Genomic DNA, 6,174 nt, shown 5'->3' with positions numbered 1-6,174 from the left:
AAGCTGCTCACCAGAGTACGATTGCACAGTAATAAGGTTCGAGTCCCCAGAAAATGGTAAACAAATATTTGGAGTTTACATGATAAGAATCCACAGTAATAAGCGTGGTGTATAAATAATGATTGTTGTCTTTCCCTGGAAGAATACGCTGCTTCAGTATGCTGTTCAAAGCCAAGTGTTGCTGAACTCTAGGTTGCGTAGCAAATAAATGCATGGACACATCAAGCTACTTTGACAGCATTTCCACGTTCTTTCCTGGCAGTGCTTTTCCAGTTGGTAATGAATAATGGCTAATGGAACTAGCAAATAAATTGATGTCTGTTTAAAACTTTGTTCAAAACATATAGCGCTCCTCACTGTAGAAGACCCTGTAGATTTTTACACTTAATTCATGCAGAGAAATAGCTGTGTTCTGAGGTTTTGCTTTTAGGTGTCTTGATATTATTAGTGTTGAAAATAGTTCTCTAATAAGGGTCCCTGTGCAGTTCTAATATTCTTGCTACGTGCTGTATCCAATATGCTATTGGGCTTTTTTTTCTTTCCCCACAGGCTGTCTCATTTAGTGCGGAGAGTAGTTGGCACCAGCACAGCGAATAGCTCTTCAATAGAGTCAATTTTTAATTATCTGTGTATTATGACAGCTTGTCAATTGCTTGTTTTACAAGTGCAGAGACTCTTGAGCTGTCTTAGTTCAGAGCAACCTCACGTCTCAATATCAGGCACTCTAGTGCTTCTTATCTGCAAGTAGCTGCCTTTTATTCTATATAATCTGGAGAAAGCTTTCTGTTCAGCGTGTGGTTCTATATAGCTTTGTACACGACTTCAATCCTGCTGTAAAAACAGTATTTCTTTTTCTGTAGTGTTTGGTTTTTTCTGTGCTCTCTAGTTCATTTTTTATATACTTTTCTGGGGATAATGAGATGGTAAACAGTTTAGAGTTGATGCTCTTGAATTCATCAACTGTTGTAGTCTTCATCTAACCATTCCGCTTCTCTTTGGTCTCAGTTCTGCGTTCTTTGATCTCTTTCTACCTCCCTGCTAGTGGTTTATTTTAGGCTTTTACTTTCCCCTACTTCTGCATTTCTCCACCACTCTTTCACCACTGCTTCCAAGTGACAGTGCCTACCACTTTCTCTTGCCTGGCGAAGCCTCTGTCTTGTATTCAAATTAGGAAGCTTTTTCTGTGTGCTGTTTGGATCTAGTAGTGGAGTCTTACTCACCTCTGGAATAAAACAGATGGTGGAATTGAACTCTGACTTTTGAATTAAGTTCAATTGATCATCCTTGCCTGTGTGGAAGATGGAACGTGAAGCTTTCCCTGAACCAATTCCCATGCTGTCATTGTCCTCCCCCGATGTTTATCCCTGTTATAAACAAGACAGGACTTTTTGTATTGGTGTGGCCAAAATATCTATGCTGTGGTATTTTTGCTAGCACGTGCAACTTAATGTAGGCAAAAACACCTTTCCTCCCAGGTTTGTGGAACTTTGGTGGAATTTTAACTTCAGGATAAAGTTAACTTGCACAAATGGTAGGACTTTTGAGCTTTGCAAACCGAAAGCATGGCCTTGCTGAAGGAAGTGATCCTAAATGTCAGTGCTGGTAATTAAGCTTGTTTAAAACAAGCAATATAATGAACTTTTGATATGAACTTTGATAGATTTTTCAGGAAGCAGTGATCGTGAGTAGTAGGATTTATTTAGAGATGGTGCAAACAAAATACAAAATTCTGAGTTAAGAAGTCCAAAACCCATTTATGCTACAGTTTCAGCAGTGCCAAAAGTGTTAACTGCTGGCCAGGATTTGTCTTGTTTATGCTTACAATTTTCTTGATTTGGAGGTATGTGTCTAGTTCTCGAGGAATTCTCTAGCAGTGCACTTTTCTGGAATAAGTTCGGGTCAAATATGGGACAAACTCCACCGAAACTGTGACACCCAGCTTTATAGGTTTGGTTTGAATTTTACTGTGAAGATGTAAGGAGATGTTCTCTGCTCCTTTTTCTTAGAGTTTATTGTTCGCAGCTAAAGATCAAGTATTTTTAGGCAAGTACTTATTTCACAAAAAATGCTTTCAACCTTGCAAAGTTGGTTTATATATAAATAAACTCCTCCATGCACTCCCATCTGGTTACTTTTGAAATCTTCAAATTTGTTCACTGTCTGAAACAGGCTTCCTTTCCAACTCTTTCTCACCAATTTCCCTTTTGCAGCGTGATGCAATTGGGAACAGTCTGCTAGCTTTATATCCCCAGTGACACATCCGTATCTCTCTATCCCAGTCCAATCTAAATTGGCTGCTTTCCTAGGAGTACACAGAAATGAGGGGTAACTAGTTAGGCTGAATTATGCCACACTGAAAACTGTATAGCTGCTGATGTAAATATCCTGGTAGTCTTGGACCATGACTGACAACCAGGGCAAGGTGCTTCCCCACGTCCTGGATGGCAGTCTGGATTGTCCTGGTCACTGATGGAAAAATTAGGTACCTTTGTCAAAAAGGGCATCTGAGAACAGAAATAACAAGGTAGTATGATCCTCATTTTTATGTCCAGCTTCTGCTATGCCTGAGGTTCTCATAGTTGCAATATGTTAAACTCTTGCTAAGGAACAACCTTGTGTCCCTTCTGACACATTGCCCTTTGACCTGGGTATTAATGGATGGTCTTGGCTGATGAGCTGGTGGTCAGCTGGAATATCTTGTTGTCTTATGAATGATTCTTGTAAAGGGGAATTAGTAAGAAGAGCCAGGTGGATCCATGCATGTGTTTCTTGATTTACATTAGTGTCGTGTATGTGATTAGAAACTCCATGCCTCCTCTTATGTCTGCGTGGCTTTCCAACTGATAAATGCAAGTTTGAGCCTAGAAGGTGGGGTTTGTTCTGGGCTGGGTTTTCTTTGGGGTTTTTTTGTTTTGTTTTTTTTTGTTGGTTGGGGGTGTTTTTTATAGCCATTATCTCTTGTGTGAAAACGCAATCTCAGGAATTATGGGATCCCTTATATGATACGTTGCTGCTATTGATGTGTTTACAGTCTGTCTTCCTAACCCATTATTGTTGGGCTGTGTTGGGTTTTGAGCAAACGTTCCAGCCACTTTGCTCATAACGATAGATCTTTTTTTACTGAGGACATCTTTAGAAATTGAAATACACGAACCTACTGGTGTATCGCTATTAAAACTCTTATGGTGTTTGCCCCACTACCCCACCTTTTCAGGAGGAACGTGTAAGAGCATTACTGCCTGCTGCATTATTCCTTCTGCCAGTATCTTCCCTTCTAAACAGAAGGTTTGTGGAGAAACCACTAAAAAAGGAAAACAATGTAACAGCGCTAGAGGGGCAGCAACTTTCTCTTTTAGCCTTATGAGTTCTCAGTGTTGACTGGGGAAACAAATGAGAAAAAAGATGGTGTTTGGGGGTAAGGCACCAGGCTGGGAGGAATGAAATCTGGGTTCACCTAGCACAGAAGTTTAGTATTGCAGTGTAAGCTCTGGCCTAGCTTGAAAAATGGACTGTATGGACAAAAATGGCCTCAGTCTAGGCAAGAAATCTTAATGGCAATAGGAAGCGTTCAACCTAGTTGTATCAAACACACAGTGTTACACTTGTAAAACTGAATCCAAAGCTGTTAGGCTAATAGCTGAGCCTTTGCTCAACCTTGAGAAAAGCAGGTAATGAAAAACTTCATTTAGTATACAGGGGCAGGAAAGAAGAAGGTACAAAGGGCCTTGAGGCCTATTTGGGAATCATCTGAAGTATCTTTTCAGTCAGTACACAGTCCCAGTCCTGAACAGCCTACTCTGTGTGTGCATGATACAAACCTTTATGGCTCTTAAAGGAAGGAGATACAAAACCAAGGACAACGTACATTACTCAGGAGTGGCATTGTATCTCTTGTTGCTTAGACAGACTCTGAAAGCACTGCTTGCTTGCAGGGCTTTAAAACATCTTCTAAGCCCCTGCATGAGAAATGAACTCCTCAGTATTTGAGAAATGTGATGAGGGTGGCATAAACATTTGTCATTGCAACATGGGGAGTCAAGGAAGATGACCAGTGCAATTGTTTGAGTTTGGCTTTTTTTTCTTCCCTGTGGGAAGTTCCCAGCACTGCTTCTGCTCTGGGTTAAGGAAAGGAGAGCACAAGGAAAGGGGAGGATCATGCCACCAGACTTCCTTGGATAAGCTACTGTAGTGTAATAGTTGACTGCAGTTTTCTTTTAATGTGGTTGGCTCATGATACAGTCTTCGTTCTAACCCCAGCCTGTGGGTTGTCACTTAATACATGCTGCTGGAATTCTGTAGGATCCTGTTCCTTTGGGCCAAAGTACATCTTTGAAAAGGTTATCTCTGCATGGAGAATAAGCATCTCATACTGCTGGGACCTCCCGCATAGCAGGGATGGCTAACCCTTGGTCTCCCCATACATAGCTCAGCCTCTACATGAGAGACGAAATACTGTATTAAACTTTTCTTCAGGGTAAGAGAGCTATCAATGTGTTTTAGGGTTTTGCACTGTATTAAGTTATTAAAAACTAATTTTGTAAGTAAGCAGCTGTTGTTTTGGCTCAGTTTTACTTCAGAATATTCTGTCTGGGTGTATTACTTGCTTATATTGATATTCAAGTGTTGCATTTCAGTTGTGTTTTACAGTACAGCCAGAATGTTCTATAACCTTTGAAGGCAATCTAAGGCTATTGTAATTTAAAAATCCAGAGGCTTATGATAAGCCGGGGGGGGGGGATCCAGTGCTGCTCAGTTACAATATACTTTGTTTAATCTTGGTTGGAGGGTGGGGGCCATGATCAGGAGCCATTTAGGTGTGTTTATGTGTCATATCAAGTACCTTAACTGTTTTTCTCTCGAGGATAAAGCTTAGAAAAATATCTTTTGGTTTATTTTTATCATGTATCTAGAAATTGGAAGTGAATCTAGGTTTTAAAAGAAGCCTTTAATTTTCTTACTTGTACTGAATCATCTGATCCTGAATATAACTTCTTTGTTGTGGCTTTCTAAGGCAGCAGGAAATCTCAGAGAGCTATTGTGTTTATTTCAGTATCAGTTTAACGGTTCACTTCAACACTGAAAAGCTCCTCAGAATCTGCTTGAAGGTATTGTGCTGTTGCCTTGCTTGTGTTCTGCAAAGACCAAGTAAATGCCATTATACCTTTCACTGGCAAGAGCAGAAGTTGGTTTTATGGGGGGGGGCCTGGGAGTGTTGCTGTGCTGGGGGACAGCATCCTGTCTGCCTGAGGTTGTTGTCACTTCTTCACCTGTTTAATGTCTGTGGCTTGAAGTGCTGTATGTTTAGGCATGGTGTGCTTAGGGAGTGCAATCTTTGGGCTGGCTGCATGCTGCCTTCCAAGGTGACTGTTTCCCTCAGAGAGATAACAGGCTACTTGACTCTGTGGGGTGCCAGAATAGAGGTTGCTCCTGCCCTCCCTACGTGAGCAGAACATGGCTGCAGCTTGTAACTGCTCAAACAGGTTGTTTCTTAGACTGTGCTCAAACACTTGTGTCTGCATGAAGAACCTTTGCCAATATGTAGCTATGAAAAAGATGAAGATAAAATATCTAATGTGCAGCCCCTTTCTCACCCATTCATTTCCATATGGTACTTATTATGGTATCTACATACAACTACCTTCATGGTACCAACAGAGGATCAAGACACAAATTGGGGTAAACTGCTAACCTGGGGCCCCTTATGTGAAAAGTTGGAAGCCTCCGTTTGTTAGTCCATAATGCCTTGTGCACAGGTGCACAGATAAGCTTTCTATAGCTCCAGAGAATGGTCCTTGGTGGCTTTGGCCACAGCCCTGGCATGTAGTACTTTCAGGCACTTCCACTCAGCATTTCCATGCAAGTCGGGGGATTTCAACCCACTTGCATAGAAAATAAAACCAGTTGTGGTCGTTGCCAGTCTAAATGTTGGTGTGAATGGCTTGCTTGCCATTACACAGATACTTTGTGGTAAGGCCTCCTGGCATTCTAATGCAGCAAGCAATTACTTAAATCTTAAAATCATCTTTCTCTTCCCACTTCTGACTCATGCAGAAGGCAGCTTCTGCCACAGAGTGAAAGGGGACATGCAGACAGCAGTGTCTCCTTCACCACCTGACTTTGCCTTCCGCCCCACGCAGGCCTATCTCATATGCAGAATGAGGCAGAGCCCCCAGG

Source organism: Phalacrocorax carbo, chromosome 1, assembly GCF_963921805.1.
Source record: "Phalacrocorax carbo chromosome 1, bPhaCar2.1, whole genome shotgun sequence".
Classification (NCBI taxonomy): Eukaryota; Metazoa; Chordata; class Aves; order Suliformes; family Phalacrocoracidae; genus Phalacrocorax; species Phalacrocorax carbo.
Note: the sequence above shows the minus strand (reverse complement) of the source record.